The sequence below is a fragment of the Eleutherodactylus coqui genome, chromosome 12 (genome assembly GCF_035609145.1).
Source record: "Eleutherodactylus coqui strain aEleCoq1 chromosome 12, aEleCoq1.hap1, whole genome shotgun sequence".
Lineage (NCBI taxonomy): Eukaryota > Metazoa > Chordata > Amphibia > Anura > Eleutherodactylidae > Eleutherodactylus > Eleutherodactylus coqui.
This window is the reverse complement of record NC_089848.1, coordinates 126,293,768-126,311,976: the sequence shown is the minus strand read 5'-3', so window position 1 is coordinate 126,311,976 and position 18,209 is coordinate 126,293,768. Positions and strand designations below refer to the sequence as shown.

At 45.8% G+C, this 18,209-nt stretch overlaps 1 protein-coding gene across 1 annotated transcript in view; it reads right to left on the bottom strand.

The window, feature by feature from the left end:
- Positions 1-18,209, bottom strand: part of MALRD1 (MAM and LDL receptor class A domain containing 1) — a 460,314-nt gene that overhangs the window by 226,950 nt on the left and 215,155 nt on the right. The gene's annotated exons all lie outside the window — the stretch shown is intronic.

The following is an 18,209-nucleotide window of genomic DNA, read 5'->3' as shown; positions in this document are numbered from 1 at the left end:
TTCTTCTTTTGCATACCAAGGAGGTATTTTTATCTGCACTGATAGCCGGCATTCCTTCCATCTAAGATGGAGAATTTATCTTTTAACTAGATTCTGCATGGAAGCTTCTTATAATTCAAGCTGTATTTTTCATTAAATTGTAATTCAGATGATGTATATTGTTACTAAGGAAGTTAATCTGCTTGCAAAAGATGGCAGAGATTGCAGAATCTCCTGATGGCGATCCTAAATTAATTAAATGTGCAGCACATGAAAATGGGAGTTAATATAATCTATAAATATGAGTTGTACGACTCCACTGAATACGGCCATTCGGTTGGATTTTATACATTTTCATTCAGTGGTTCTAGATTATTACACACTGATACCGGGAAAGGTTAATTATCATGAAAGTCAAGCACATGTTTCAGTTGGTTAAAAATGCAGTATGGGCGGAACAAATAAAAGGGGGCGGGGGGGAACGCCTCAATCATCTTATATTGTGGTATTTAGAAAATATACAGTTACAATCAAGATTATTCACCCCCCCCTTCTCCAATGCAAATTACATTTATTTTTCAAATTTACAAATGTTCAGCTGTTTGCAAAAAACCCACAAAAATCAAGCTTGAACAATTTAAATATCTCAACACAAATAATGTAAATTGCGTTTTTTCCAAAATTCACAAAATGATGCTTTTAATGGCTACTGCGGTTTCAGAATTATTAAACCCCTGAGCAGAATCCCGCATAAGGGCACACATTTGGAAAACAGCCGTTGTCTCAAACACACCCAATGCAACTAATCAAGGGCTTCATTAGTTGCTTCAGGTGTGCTTAAGATAAAACATCGTCAGCATTCTGCTTTTTCAGGAATTTATCACTAGTAACCAGTGTTTCATACTTAACATGGAGAAGCAACTGCTCAGACAGTTGTTTATAAAGTTGTAGAAGTGCAAGAATGACAGTTGTTCAAAGGATACAAAAAGATAACAAAGGCACTGAGCAGAAAAGTGAATAAGCCTAAATGTCCTTCACATGAGCAGAGCATCTACCCAGGGAAATGAGCACTGACTAGTATTGGGTGAACCTTTTTCGGGTCGAACTTCACAAAACGTTTGGTTTGGCACAAACCCACATTTGTCTTGGCTGAACCCACTTAAATTATTTCTTCCTCTTCCTTCTCATCTGCCACCAGTTTTAAGGCCTCATGTCCACGGGGAAAATCGGGCCCGCTACGGATTCTACATGTAGAATCAGCAGCGGGTCCCTCCTGCCCCGCGGACATGAGGGCTGAAAATAAGAATAAATGAGAATAAACTCACCTCCCATCCGCTCCGTTTCTTCTCTGCGTCGCGACCGGATCTTCTTTCTTCGGCCGGCGGATGAATTCGTCACGCCGGCGGCACGTCGTCGACGTGCCGCGCGCATGCGCCGGGCACATCCGCCGAGCCGAAGCAAGGGAGATGCGGCCGTGAGGAAGAGAAGACCTTCCCGGCCCGCTGCGGGTGAGTAAATGCTTTTAAATTTCTATTTTAGGTCTCCCGCGGATCCGGACGGCTTCCATAGGCTTCAATAGAAGCCCGCGGGAGCCGTCCCCGCGGGAGACCCGCATGAAAATGGAGCATGGTCCAGATTTTTTCATGCTCCATTTTTCTTAAAATCACTTTTATTGACGATCCGTGGGTATTTATCTACCCGCGGGTGGTCAATGCATCCCTATGGGGTGCGGATCCGCGCGCGGGAGAAGAGTTAAAATCTGCTGCGGATTTTAATTCTTATTTTCCCCGTGGACATGAGGCCTAAAGGTATTGGTTCAGTTCCAGTGCGCTTCAAACTAATTCAGACCAAACTAAACTTTTCGACACCATTCGGCGAAGTACCAGAATCGAATTATTAAAAAGTTTGCTCATCATTAGTGCCAATAAACAATGAACCTGTCAGTTAGTCCTGTTTCTTATTGTTCACAGTGTGATTGTTCTCAGTAAGAGAAACCTGGTAATCTTGTAGATATCTTTAAATGGCTAACAAAAGTACATGATGTTACAGCGAGCTTTCAGGTAATTCTGTTATCCACTCTTCATCAGGCTAAAATGAAACTGGTTTGGATGGCACCAAATTTTAATACACAAATGCAGAGGGGAGGGTGGGGGGCACCCCTCTTGATCTAAATAAATGTTTACATATAGAAATTTGAGACTTTAACACCAATCTGAGCAAAGACATAGATGCTTAATCAGTCCACTGAGCTGTGGAATGTGACAGATTTTTGATGTCACTTATTTCTACTTGCTATATATATAGTTACCTTCTACTACTGTCGGGGCTCCACCGTGTCTTCTTGCTTGCTGGCCCGCTGCCTCTGATTGGCTGAGTGTTGTGACCATTCACAGGCAGTGCTCAGCTGTCATTCATGCGCTCAGCCAATCAGACCCAGCACTTTTTGCAGGCGGGGATTTTTAATTCCCCGGCCAGCAGAAAGTGCTTCAGATTAGTGCTGGGGAGCCAGCAAGAAGACGCGCTGGAGCCCTGACAGCGGCGAAAGGTGAGGTATATATATATATATATATATATATATATATATATATATATATATAATTTTTTTTTTTTTTTTTTTTACAGCAGCTGGGGATGATTTTCAGGGAAGGGCTTATATTTCAAGATTTTCCACGAAAATCACTGCAGGGGTTGCCAGCATTAGCGCCGGCCCCATTGAAAGCGATGGGCAAGGAGCTTCGATCACACGCATTTTTAACATAAGCGGAGCACATTTTTTGGCGCACATAGGTGTGCAAAAAAAAAAACTTGTCTGACTGAGCCCTAAGTGTGTTCCTTAAAGTTTGTATTCCCATACGGGCCTTTTCCTTGTTGCTGTAGAAGACATGGATAAGGTGGTTCTGCACTCTGTCAGACGTTGTGCATAAGGGGTATTATAGGTGTGTGGAGTGGGATTCCTCAGGCAGAGTCCTTTGGCAATTAAATGTTCCTTTTTGCATCTGGTTAGAAAGAATATGTCACTGTCCAGTTGTGCCAGTTTCTTCAGAAGATGTTTCAGTTCCATTTTTGTACAGTACATGTGCAGTTCAAATAGACATAAGAGACATAAACCTGTCACATTCCTCAGCTCAGTGGACTGATTAAGCATTTATGTCTTTGCTTAGATTGGTGTTAGTTTAAGTCTCAAACTTTTGTGTGTAAACATTTATTTAGATCAAGAAGAGTCCCCCCCCCCTCCCCTCCCCTCCCCTCTGCATTTGTGTGTTATAATTGTGTGCCATCCAAACCAGTTTCATTTTAGCCTGATGAAGCCATATTTTCCCCTGCCCAGGGGTGGAAGCACCGCAATGATGCAAAGAAACAGGGTAAAGCCCAAATGCTGGTTCCTCCAGAGTTTATTTCAGCATAGCAACGTATTCAGTCTACATACAGTCCAGCATCTCATATGCAACTTCACACTGTTGTCCGTCACAGTGCACACAGCAATGCAAACCTCTTCTTCAAGCGGACCTTCTAGGAAGGTGACTTCACCCCGACAGGCGATGAGCGAGGGGCCAACTACCCCATGCCCGCGCCATGCTTCTAGGTCCCTCACAGACCAGCACCAGGTCTATATAGACCTCAGGCCCCACAGGCCTCAGTGGACCTAAGCTCCACAGGCTTCAAGGACACTGAGTTTGTGAGGAAGGGGAAATTTAACCTGTGTAGCCGCACCCTTGCAAATGCAGGTTAATTAAACCAAACAGTGAATGTGCTCAGTGGCCCCCTACAGGCCATTCTTACTACTGCACTGTCACAGTGGATAAGGTTTTTCAATAATCAGGCCTTGTAAAAAGCCCTTAAAGCGGTATTCCTATCTTGGACTTTCATGGTATATCCCAAGTCTCATAGATGTATATTTACAGTCTGGTATATGTGAATCCCACCTCTTGGACTCACACTTATCCCTAGTTTTGGCCCTCATTGCACCCAGCTCAGCTGAATACAGTGGTTGGACTTGTGAAAACTGTAAAATCATCTTTGCTTTGCAGTTTCCATAACTCCTATAAAAGTTACAAAAACAGTGTATCCCAACTATTTTCCTCCTGGGCACCTCAAAGTCTGCAGTGCTCCCACTGTGGCCATGTTTCTTCGAGATGGCGACACCCCTTTAATTTATTGCTAATTGTAAAAAGTCTCATTTTTTAAAACTCTGATACCCTTTTAAAATACTACCTAGTGCTATGGCGATCCTGGTGCCAATAGTATGCAACAGTATTTAGAGCTGCCAGCAGCTGTAAGTCGCAGGCAAGGGGTCTGAAAGTCAGATGTTGCATCTGAGCCATGAAATGAGAATTGCTGCTGTACCCAAAGGTCAAAGGACAAACAGACCCATTGTGTATGCAACCAATGCAGAACATTTTTGAGCAAGCGATATCTAAGTAGCAATTTTGACAATTCGATGTTCCAACTACAGGACCATATTTGCATATTTGACGGTGATCTGCTCAGATGACCAACTGTGGCCATTTATGGTTTAGATGTACAGCTTACTCCATCCTATGCAATCTGCAACACTTGGAAGAAAAAAATAGCATTTCTATGATATAAAGATGTCCGTCTTCTCACTCAGAGCGTTTTAAAGCCTGTAATCAGTCAACAGCCTGGCTTTAAGTACTCAAAGGATTTGTAGCACTTTATAGATTCTTCCATTACCTGAAGGCCAATAATAATTGCCGCCTTAGTTTAAATACAGTTCTGTGACTTTCGAAAAGTTCCTTGAAGATAACTTGGAATTTAGTTTCCCCATTCAGTTATTGATTGGCCTCCCTCCTATTCCCGGCAGACACACATCGTGGCATCAGCAGAGCTACAAATATTCGAATGGTCGAGCAAAAACCTAGTTTCTTTATTGACAAAACCATCTTGATCCAGGAGTCTTTAAGTAGCGCTAACTCAACAGCTGGCGCTCGGAGAACTTGCAGAGGGACTTAGTAACTTAATAAGCAGACTAATAATAAGGACTTGATGCTATACCACGTGATGCACTGTACTTGTGGCTTCGGCTAGAAAAGGGTTATTGATTGCACAAGAGAGCTTCGCGGCTTTGGGATATGCAAGGTTCATATTTACAGTTTACACGCTGCTTACAAAAATATGAGTATATTTAAATCTCGTTATCCAGCCCTGGAGCGTGGATTAGGAACGTTAATTTTATTGCAAGGAAGATTTTGAAAGAAAAAAACACAAAATCTCAAGAGGAAATTAAATAGGAATTATAATGAGGACAGAAATAGGCAAAAAGGGAAAAAAATACTCAATGAGACATTGTTATGGAGCCTATTGCAGATCTCTTATCTAGGGTGATGCTACAGTTTGCTGCCATGGCCAACAGTCTATCCCTCCTGGGGGCTGTGACACTGCTCCTGACAGAAGTCCTGCTCTGGCGTCTTTCATTTTCTGACAGTGGCCCGGAGGGCACTCGATTGGCCATGGTCTTTAAGGGCCAGCATGCACCTAACAAAATTCTCCCATGCCAATCACTTTGTACCATCCTGTATACAGGAGATCCCCAGGTTATACCAGTATAGTCCCTATCACTACATACAGGATATATAACCTATACCTGCTGTACATATATAATTATATACAGGAGATACCCAGGTTATACCAGCATGCTCCATATCACTATATAAAGGGAGATGTATAACTTATACCAGCTGCACATATATAATCATATACAGGAGATCCCCAGGTTATACCAGCATGCTCCATATCACTATATAAAGGGAGATGTATAACTTATACCAGCTGCACATATATAATCATATACAGGAGATCCCCAGGTTATACCAGCATGCTCCATATCACTATATACAGGATATATAACCTATACCTGCTGTACATATATAATCATATACAGGAGATCCCCAGGTTATACCAGCATGCTCCACATTACTATATACAGGAGATGTATAACTTATACCAGCTGCACATATATAATCATATACAGGAGATCCCCAGGTTATACCAGCAAGCTCTATATCACTATATACAGGGGATGTATAACTTATACCAGCTGCACATATATAATTATATACAGGAGATCCCCAGGTTATACCAGCATGCTCCATATCACTATATAAAGGGAGATGTATAACTTATACCAGCTGCACATATATAATCATATACAGGAGATCCCCAGGTTATACCAGCATGCTCCATAACACTATATACAGGATATATAACCTATACCTGCTGTACATATATAATCATATACAGGAGATCCCCAGGTTATACCAGCAAGCTCTATATCACTATATACAGGAGATGTATAACTTATACCAGCTGCACATATATAATCATATACAGGAGATCCCCAGGTTATACCAGCATGCTCCATATCACTATATAAAGGATATATAACCTATACATGCTGTACATATATAATTATATACAGGAGATGCCCCGATTATACCAGCATGGTTCATATCACTGTATACAGGAGCTGTATTATATATACCAGCTGTACATATATCATTATATACAGGAGATCCCCAGGTTATACCAGCAAGCTCCATATCACTATATACAGGAGATGTATAACCTATACCAGCTGTACATATATAATTATATACAGAAGATATCCACTTTATACCAGCATGCTCTATTTCATTATATATAGAAGATGCATATCTCCTTGTATATAGTGATATGTACCATGTTGGTATACCCTGGATAACTCTTACTATTATACATATATAATTATATATCAGTTATACATCTCCCTGTATATAGTGATATAACCTGGGTATCTCCTGTATATAATTGTAAATATACAACTGGTATAAGTTATATTTTTTGTACACAGTAATATGGAGCATTCTGGCATTACCTGGGTATCTCCTGTATATAATTATGTATGTAGAGCTGGTATAAGTTATACATCCTGTATATAGTGATATGGAGCATGCTGGTATAACCTGGGGATCTCCTATATATAATTATATATGTACAGCTGGTATAAGTTATACATCTCCTGTATATAGTGATATGGACCGTGCTGGCATAACCTGGGTATCTCCTGTATATAATTATGTATGTAGAGCTGGTATAAGTTATACATCTCCTGTATACAGTGATATGGAGCATGCTGGTATAACCTGGGGATCTCCTGTATATAATTATACATGTACAGCTGGTATAAGTTATTCATCTCCTGCATATAGTGATATGGAGCATGCTGGTATAACCTGGGGATCTCCTGTATATAATTATATATGTGCAGCTGGTATAAGTTATACATCTCCCTGTATATAGTGATATGGAGCATGCTGGTATAACCTAGGTATCTTCTGTATATAATTATATATGTACAGCTGGTATAAGTCATACATCTCCTGTATATAGTGATATGGAGCATGCTGGTATAACCTGGGTATCTCCTGTATATAATTATATATGTACAGATGGTATAAGTTATACATCTCCTGTATACAGTGATATGGAGCATGCTGGTATAACCTGTGTATCTCCTGTATATAATTATATATGTACAGCAGGTATAAGTTATACATATCCTGTATATAACTATATGGAGCATGCTGGTATAACCTGGGTATCTCCTGTATATAATTATATACTGTATGTACAGCTGATATGTGTTATACATCTCCTGTATATAGTGATATGGAGCATGCTGGTATAACCAGAGTATCTTCTGTATATAATTATATAGGTACAGCTGGTATAAGTTATACATCCTGTATATAGTGATATGGAGCATGCTGGTATAACCTGGGTATCTCCTGTATATAATTATTTATGTACAGCTGATATAAGTTATACATCTCCTGTATATAGTGATATGGAGCATGCTGGTATAACCTGGGTATCTCCTGTATATAATTATATATGTACAGCTGGTATAAGTTATATATCTCCTGTATATAGTGATATGGAGCATGCTGGTATACCCTGGGTATCTCCTGTATATAATTATATATGTACAGCTGGTATAAGTTATATATGTCCCTGTATATAGTGATATGGAGCATGCTGGTATAACCTAGGTATCTCCTGTATATAATTATATATGTACAGATGGTATAAATTATACATCTCCCTGTATATAGTGATATGGAGCATGCTGGTATAACCTGGGTATCTCCTGTATATAATTATATATGAACAGATGGTATAAGTTATACATCTCCCTGTATATAGTGATATGGAGCATGCTGGTATAACCTGGGTATCTCCTGTATATAATTATATATGAACAGATGGTATAAGTTATACATCTCCCTGTATATAGTGATATGGAGCATGCTGGTATAACCTGGGTATCTCATGTATATAATTATATATGTACAGCTGGTATAAGTTATACATCTTCTGTATATAGTGATTTGGAGCATGCTGGTATAACCTGGGTATCTCCTGTATATAATTATATATGAACAGATGGTATAAGTTATACATCTCCTGTATATAGTGATATGGAGCATGCTGGTATAACCTGTGTATCTCCTGTATATAATTATATATGTACAGCAGGTATAAGTTATATATCCTGTATATAGTGATATGTAGCATTCTGGTATAACCTGGGGATCTCCTGTATATAATTATATATGTACAGCTGGTATAAGTTATACATCTCCTGTATATAGTGATATGGAATGCTGGTATAACCTGGGGATCTCCTGTATATAATTATATATGTACAGCTGGTATTAGTTAGGCTGGGTTCACACGGGTGTATTGCCGCCGGAAATCCCGCCGAAGCAAAACCCGCGAGATTTCCGCCGGGAGAACTGCCGCTGAAAAAGCCGCGGCGGCTTTGAAGCGGCCCGGCCGCTCGCTTTTTCGTTGCGGCTGGCGCTCCCATAGATGAAAATGCGGCCACGACGAAAGTAAATAATAAATAGACATGCTGCATCATTTGAAACTGCGGCTGCTGCGGCTGCAGCCGCGGTTTCAGCCGGACTTACCGCAGCGGATTGGCCGTCCCGTGTCGACGAGGTTTCTGAGAAATCTCATCCACATGGCTTGCTAACCCCGAGATTAGCGGCCGCAGGCGGATTTGCAGCGGCGAAATTCCGCGCGGCAAAACCACGGCAAATCCACCCTGTGTGAACCCAGGCTTATACATCTCCTGTATATAGTGATATGGACCATGCTGGTATAACCTGGGTATCTCCTGTATATAATTATATATGTACAGCTGGTATAAGTTATACATCTCCTGTATACAGTGATATGGACCATGCTGGTATAACCTGGGTATCTACTGTATATAATTATATATGTACAGCTGGTATAAGTTATACATCTCCTGTATATAGTGATATGGAGCATGCTGGTATAACCTGGGTATCTACTGTATAGGATTGCACACTTTACACATAATTGAAAAACGCATTAAAAATCTGCATATGGTTTTAAAAACACCTCATGTATTGTCTAAATCAACATGTGGTTTTTGAATACCGAACGCAGTTTTTTTTTTACCGATTTTTAATTTTAGTTCCAAAAATGGACCAAAAAACATCAACAAAGCCCCTGTTAGACTGAATGTAGAAGAGACTTTCTGGGGTCACACAGACTGAGGACAAACCATGTTTGGAATAAAACATTATAGTTGGGGGCCCTGTTACAGGTTTTGCATTGGGGCTAAGGAGCTTCAAGTTACACCTCTGTGTTAAAGGGTTAAGAGAAGTTGGGGGGCCCAAGATCAACTTTTGCACTCGGGCCCATGAGCCTTTAGCTACGCCCCTGGGTGCACTCGAGGATTAGGTAGTCTGAAGATTGTGTCAGAACCTGCAATCAGAGGAGCGTCATAAAAGTACAACTGTAAGCAACATAGCCTCCTCCTCCTTTGGTCCTGGGACAGAATTTTGTCCTCACAGCAGAGGGTCACTTCTACTGAAATTAGGTCTTCAATCAACATTTCAAAGAGATGATTACACATTACCTTCAGATAATGGCCCTAAGCATCTATTCTGTGCATGGTTAAACACCCAGCAGGCACTCCGCATACATTGGATTAGCTCTCTATCTATGGGTAGTCAGCACTCGCATCCCCATTGATGAGGGTAAATGCACAGCTGGATGTGTTTCATATACTGTGTTCTCCAGCAGACCAAATATTTTTGCCTCTGACCATGAACAGAAGTCCAGTTGATGTAGGTGATCCCCTAGCGTGAGCATGAAGGGAGGCAGGAACATTCCCTTACGCTCCATGCACACTATGGAAATACCACTAGTCACCCAATGATAGCAAAACAGTGAATTATACTGATGAATGAACTTTTTAAAAGTTCGGTTCGGCTGGTTTAAAAAATGTTGTACAAAGTTTGGTTCAGTTCAAATGAGTTCAAACCAAGCTGGAAGTTCACCAAAACCCCTAAAACTGCCTAAGCCCTGTATAACACTCCGAGGGGATTATAAAGGGCTTTCATGGCTCTCACGACTAATGCTGAGAGAACTGAACAGGTTGAACCCTATTTCAGATAGAGTTTTGCTAAAAACTTGGTTTGGGTTAAGAATGGGACATCGACACAAAAATATTGATAGTCCATAGTATCGGCTATCGCTGAACAAACTATCGATTATTGTAAAATATCAGTGAAAAACTATCCATATTTCGATATATCGACTTTTTTAAATGCTGTATAAAAATAAAGCAGGTCCGGGGTTAATAAAGCAACAATCAGCAAAAAACATGATAGTTTTCTTTTAAAACTTTAAACTGTTGAATTTCTTATTAACTTCTAACTATTAATAACAGGAAAATAGATTAAAGTTACAGATGAAAATAAAGAATTACAGATGAAACATAGAATTACAGTGATGTATGGAAAGAAGTGTTTTATCATCGGCCCCAATAATCATTATCTAAAGAGTAGAGATGAGCGAGCACACTCGTCCGAGCTTGATGCTCGTGCGAATATTAGGGTGTTCGGGATGCTCGTTACTCGTAACGAGCACCACGCGGTGTTCTGGTTACTTTCACTTCCTTCCCTGAGACGTTAGCGCGCTTTTCTGGCCAATTGAAAGACAGGGAAGGCATTACAACTTCCCCCTGTGACGTTCAAGCCCTATACCACCCCCCTGCTGTGAGTGGCTGGCGAGATCAGGTGTCACCCGAGTATATAAATCGGCCCCTCCCGCGGCTCACCTCAGATGCCGTGTGAGTTAGCTGAGGGAAAGTGCTGTTCTATTGGAGTTGCTATAGGGAGAGTGTTTGTAGTGAGTGTAGGCTTCAAGAACCCCAACGGTCCTTCTTAGGGCCACTTCTACGTGTGTGCAGGCTGCTGTTAGCAGTGCAGAAATTTTTTTTTCTTCTCAAAATCGGCAGTGCAGAGCATTGCACCCGGTATTAGGGACAGAAGTGGTGCTTAGGCAGGGAGAGTGTTAGGAGTGAGTGTAGCCTTCAAGAACCTCAACGGTCCTTTCTAGGGCCACATTTAACTGTGTGGAGTACTGTGCTGGCTGCTGTTAGCTGTGTTGCTTTTTTTTTTTTCTTCTCAAAATCGGCGGTGCAGAGCATTGCACCCTCCATTGATACTACAGGCACAGAATTGTGTAGGCAGGGCCACAACACAGTGTCAGTTATTAAACTTATTATTCAGTGAATAGACGCAGTGGGCCTATCCTTTTAAACAAACGGGAAAAAAGTATATTTGCCCTGCCTCTGTCAGTCCTAAGGGCTCTGTGTACGTGTGTGCTGCGTGGAGAACGTAAAAAAATCAGACGCAACCAGCTGCGGTTGAGTGCAGCCTTGCGCCAATTTCTTTCCTGCCTGGGAAATACCTGCTCTGCCACAGTTAATAACTCTGCAACAGTAAAGTTCTGTGACACTTTTGCAGGGCCGCAACACAGTTATATTAGTCAGTGAATAGACACAGTGGGTCTATCCTTTTAAACAAAAGGGAAAAAAGTATATTTGCCCTGCCTGCATCAGTCCTAAGGGCTCTGGGTACGTGTGTGCTGCGTGGAGAACGTAAAAAAATCAGCCGCAACCAGCTACGGTTGAGTGCAGCCTTGCGCCAATTTCTTTCCTGCCTGGGAAATCAAATCACTGGTAATACAGCATGCTGAGGGGTAGGGGTAGGCCAAGAGGACGTGGACGCGGCTGAGGACGCGGAGGGCCAAGTGAGGGTGTGGGCACAGGCCGAGCCAGTGCGGTGGCCAGGGGTAGAGGCAGGGCTAGACCGAATAATCCACCAACTGTTTCCCAAAGCGCCCCCTCGCGCCATGCCACCCTGCACAGGTCAAGGTGCTCTACGGTGTGGCAGTTTTTCACAGAGAGGCCTGACGACCGACGAACAGTGGTGTGCAACCTTTGTCGCGCCAAGATCAGCTGGGGAGGCACCACCAACAGCATGCGCAGGCATATGATGGCCAAGCACCCCACAAGGTGGGACGATGCCCGTTCACCGCCTCCGGTTTGCACCACTGCCTCTCCCCCTGTGCCCCAACCTGGAGGGTGTGGGCACAGGCTGAGCTCCTGATCCAGGTGTGTCGCAGCCGACTGCTGCGCGATTAGGAGAGAGGCACGTTTCTGGCGTCCCCACATTCATCGCCCAATTAATGGGTCCACGTGGGAGACCTTTATTAGAAAATGAGCAGTGTGAGCAGGTCCTGTCGTGGATGGCAGAAAGTGCTTTGAGCAAGCTATCATCCACCCAGAGTTCTGCGCCGTCCAGTGCTGCAAATCCGAATCCTCTGTCTGCTGCTCCTCCTTCCTCCCAGCCTCCTCACTCCACTACAATGACACATGCTCAGGAGCGGGAACACTCCCAGGAACTGTTCTCGGGCCCCTGCTTAGATTGGGCAGCAGCGGTTCCTCTCCCACCAGAGGAGTTTATCGTCACTGATGCACAACCATTGGAAAGTTCCCGGGGTCCGGGGGATGAGGCTGGGGACTTCCGCCAACTGTCTCAAGACCTTTCAGTGGGTGAGGAGGATGATGACGATGAGACACAGTTGTCTTGCAGTGAGGTAGTAGTAAGGGCAGTAAGTCCGAGGGAGGAGTGCACAGAGGATTCGGAGGAAGAGCAGCAGGACGATGAGGTGACTGACCCCACCTGGTGTGCAACGCCTACACAGGACAGGTCTTCAGAGGGGGAGGCACGGGCAGCAGCAGGGCAGGTTGCAAGAGGCAGTGCGGTGGCCAGGGGTAGAGGCAGGGCCAGACCGAATAATCCACCAAGTGTTTCCCAAAGGGCACCCTCGCGCCATGCCAACCTGCAGAGGCCGAGGTGCTCTAAGGTCTGGCAGTTTTTCACCGAGACGCCTGACGACCGACGAACAGTGGTGTGCAACCTTTGTCGCGCCAAGATCAGCCGGGGAGCCACCACCAACAGCCTGACCACCACCAGCATGCGCAGACATATGATGGCCAAGCACCCCACAAGGTGGGACGAAGGCCGTTCACCGCCTCCGGTTTGCACCGCTGCCTCTCCCCCTGTGCCCCAACCTGCCACTGAGATCCAACCCCCCTCTCAGGACACAGGCACTACCGTCTCATGGCCTGCACCCTCACCTCCGCTGTCCTCGGCCCCATCCACCAATGTCTCGCACCGCACAGTCCAGCTGTCGCTAGCGCAAGTGTTGGAGCGCAAGCGCAAGTACGCCGCCACGCACCCGCACGCTCAATCGTTAACCATCCACATAGCCAAATTTATCAGCCTTGAGATGCTGCCGTATAGGGTTGTGGAAACGGAGGCTTTCAAAGCTATGATGGCGGCGGCGGCCCCGCGCTACTCAGTTCCCAGTCGCCACTACTTTTCCCGATGTGCCGTCCCAACCCTGCACGACCACGTCTCCCGCAACATTGTACGTGCCCTCACCAATGCGGTTAGTGGCAAGGTCCACTTAACTACGGACACGTGGACAAGCACAGGCGGGCAGGGCCACTACATCTCCCTGATGGCACATTGGGTGAATTTAGTGGAGGCTGGGACAGAGTCAGAGCCTGGGACCGCTCACATCCTACCCACCCCCAGAATTGCGGGCCCCAGCTCGGTGGTGGTATGTTCGGCGGTGTATGCTTCTTCCACTAAAGCACCCTCCTCCTCCTCCTCCTCCTCCTCAACCTCTGTCTCGCAATCTAGATGTGTCAGCAGCAGCAGGACGTCGCCAGCAGTCGGTGTCGCGCGGCTTGGCAGCACAGCGGTGGGCAAGCGTCAGCAGGCCGTGCTGAAACTACTCAGCTTAGGAGATAGGAGGCACACGGCCCACGAACTGCTGCAGGGTCTGACAGAGCAGACCGACTGTTGGCTTGCGCCGCTGAGCCTCCAAACGGGCATGGTCGTGTGTGACAACGGCCATAACCTGGTGGCGGCTCTGCAGCTCGGCAGCCTCACGCACGTGCCATGCCTGGCCCACGTCTTTAATTTGGTGGTTCAGCGCTTTCTGAAAAGCTACCCACGCTTGTCAGACCTGCTCGTAAAGGTGCGCCGACTCTGCGCACATTTCCGCAAGTCCCACACGGACGCTGCCACCCTGCGCACCCTGCAACATCGGTTTAATCTGCCAGTGCACCGACTGCTGTGCGACGTGCCCACACGGTGGAACTCTACGCTCCACATGTTGGCTAGGCTCTATGAGCAGCGTAGAGCTATAGTGGAATACCAACTCCAACATGGGCGGCGCAGTGGGAGTCAGCCTCCTCAATTCTTTTCAGAAGAGTAGGCCTGGTTGGCAGCCATCTGCCAGGTCCTTTGAAACTTTGAGCAGTCTACCCAGGTGGTGAGCGGCGATGCTGCAATCATTAGCGTCACCATTCCTCTGCTATGCATCTTGAGAAGTTCCCTGCAAACCATAAAGGCAGCCGCTTTGCGCTCGGAAAGAGAGCCGGGGGAAGACAGTATGTCGCTGGATAGTCAGAGCACCCTCCTGTCTATATCTCAGCGCGTTCAAGAGGAGGAGGAGGAGCATGAGGAGGATGAGGAGGAGGGGGAAGAGACAGCTTGGCCCACTGCTGACGGTACCCATGCTGCTTGCCTGTCATCATTTCAGCGTGTATGGCCTGAGGAGGAGGAGGATCCTGAAAGTGATCTTCCTAGTGCGGACAGCCATGTGTTGCGTACAGGTACCCTGGCACACATGGCTGACTTCATGTTAGGATGCCTTTCTCGTGACCCTCGCATTACACGCATTCTGGCCACTACGGATTACTGGGTGTACACACTGCTCGATCCACGCTATAAGGAGAACCTTCACACTCTCATTCCCGAAGAGGAAAGGGGTTCGAGAGTGTTGCTATACCACAGGACCCTGGCGGACAAGCTGATGGTAAAATTCCCATCCGACAGCGCTAGTGGCCGAAGGCGCAGTTCCGAGGGCCAGGTAGCAGGGGAGGTGCGTAGATCGAGCAGCATGTACAGCCCAGGCAGTGCAACAGTCTTTAAGGGCCTGGACAGCTTTATGGCTCCCCAGCAAGACTGTGTCACGGCTCCCCAGTCAAGGCTGAGTCGGCGGGAGCACTGTAAAAGGATGGTGAGGGAGTACGTAGCTGATCGCACGACCGTCCTCCGTGACGCCTCTGCCACCTACAACTACTGGGTGTCGAAGCTGGACACGTGGCCTGAACTAGCGCTGTATGCCCTGGAGGTGCTTGCTTGTCCTGCGGCTAGCGTCTTGTCGGAGAGGGTGTTTAGTGCGGCTGGGGGAATCATCACAGATAAGCGTAGCCGCTTGTCAACCGACAGTGCCGACAGGCTTACACTCATCAAGATGAACAAAGCCTGGATTTCCCCAGACTTCTCTTCTCCACCAGCGGACAGCAGCGATACCTAAACAATACGTAGGCTGCACCCGCGGATGGAAGCTACGTTCTCTCTCACCATCCAAAACGGGGACATTTCTGCTTCATCAATCTGTGTATAATATTCATCCTCCTCCTCCTGCTCCTCCTCCTGAAACCTCACGTAATCACGCTGAATGGGCAATTTTTCTTAGGGCCACAAGGCTCACTCATATAATTTTTCTAAACAATTTTTATATGTTTCAATGCTCTTAAAAGCGTTGAAACTTTAACTTGAACCAATTTTTCGTTACACTGGGCTGCCTCCAGGCCTAGTTACCACTTAAGCCACATTAACCAAAGCGATTAATTGGTTTCACCTGCCCTCTTGGCTGGCCATGGCCAATTTTTTGGATGTACATTAGTACTGTTGATACACCAATTTTTGTGGGCCCTCGCCTACAGTGTAATCAAATGAATTTTTAGCCCACCTGCATTACAGCTGACGTTACCTCAGCTGTGTTGGGCAATGCAATGGGATATTTTTGTGTACCGCCGGTGGCTTCCTGGCACCCACCCATGCTGTAGGTGCACACGGAGTGTAACCTACATGTGTCCACTTGTAAAGAACCCCGGTCAGACTGGGGCATGCAGTGTGGGCCGAAGCCCACCTGTATTACGCACGACATTACTACCTCAGCTGTGTTGGGCAATGCAATGGGATATTTCTGTGTACCGCCGGTGGGTTCCAGGGAGCCACCCATCCTGTGGGTCGACAGGGACTTCACAATAGGGAGTTGTACCAGCCTGTGTCTATGAATTAAAAAGCCCGGTCTGACTGGGGCATGCAGACACCTTGACAGAATAAATAGTGTGTGGCACATAGGTTCCCCATTGCTATGCCCACGTGTGCAGCTCCTGATGGCGGTGGCACAGGATTCTATTTCTCATTGCTTCTGTACAGCATTGTGGGCTATCGCCCCGCCCCTTTTAAAGAGGGTCGCTGCCTAGCCGTGCCAACCCTCTGCAGTGTGTGCCTGCGGTTCCTCCTCATGGCAGACGCACTTCTAAATAGACATGAGTGTGGTGTGGCATGAGGGCAGCTGAAGGCTGCGCAGGGACACTTTGGTGTGCGCTGTGGGGGGGAGGGGGGCCGGTTGGGCAGCATGTAACCCAGGAGAAGTGGCAGCGGAGTGTCATGCAGGCAGTGATTGTGCTTTGTTGGAGGTAGTGTGGTGCTTAGCTAAGGTATGCCATGCTAATGAAGGCTTTTCAGAAGTAAAAGTTGTTGGGAGGGGGGGGGGGGGCACTCTTGCCACTATTGTGGCTTAATAGTGGGACCTGGGAACTTGAGATGCAGCCCACCATGTAGCCCCTCGCCTGCCCTATCCGTTGCTGTGTCGTTCCCATCACTTTCTTGAATTGCCCAGATTTTCACACAAGGAAACCTTAGCGAGCATCGGCGAAATACAAAAATGCTCAGGTCGCCCATTGACTTCAATGGGGTTCGTTACTCGAAACGAACCCTCGAGCATCGCGATAATTTCGTCCCGAGTAACGAGCACCCGAGCATTTTGGTGCTCGCTCATCTCTACTAAAGAGCCAACAAACAGACTGAGACAAGGTCCTGCCAGCTACAAGGAGGCCAGAAGCCGCTCGACCTGGCGGATGTGAGCGTGATCTCTGTGTTTGTGGGGCTACCTGCCCTGCATTTTTTCAAGTTGCTGCTGAGGGACCAACGGTCTCCATGGCAACCTGTAAACAATGCAGGGCCTGGTAACACGAACGCAGAACCCCAAATGCAATTGTAATTGTGTTAGATGGGTCTCCTATCTTTTCTATGGGCACTGCGGTCGCGTTAGACGCTGAACGCACTTCATGTGGCGTCTCCTTTTCTGGACGCGACCTTCGTGCGTTCAGCGCAGCCCTCCATCTTTCATTTAGAAGGCATTGCCCACAGTCATCGCCTTAGACACGAGCGTTCAGAACCTGCGTCTAACGCCATGAACAAACGCATGTGGCGGAGGGGCAGAAGACCCCATTATTCTGAGAGTTGTTTTGCCTGGAGCAAACCTTATTGGTGACAAAGAGTCACCTCACACTTTCCAAAAGTTTCTAGAACTTGTTTATAAGTTCATTAGTGCCGCGAGCAAAACTACATCCTGACCAACACAAGGGAAAGGGCGGAATGTAAAGAAAGAAGATCTGGTCACCGGACCACAAGACAAATCGGTATCATATCGCCTTAAACTATCGATGTTACCGATATATCGGGCATAGCAATATCGATGAAAAGAATCGCCAAAGCATTAGCCATATATCGATATTTCAATATATCGGTTTTCGATGTCCCAACCTTGTTTGGGGTCATGCCAAGTCAAACCTATAGCAAAGTTCAACCCAAAACAGTGTTCTACTGGTTCGGTTGTCTCAACACTAGTGAATTGGATATTAACCCTTTCCAATCCACTGTCTGATGTCTAGCCAATATAGA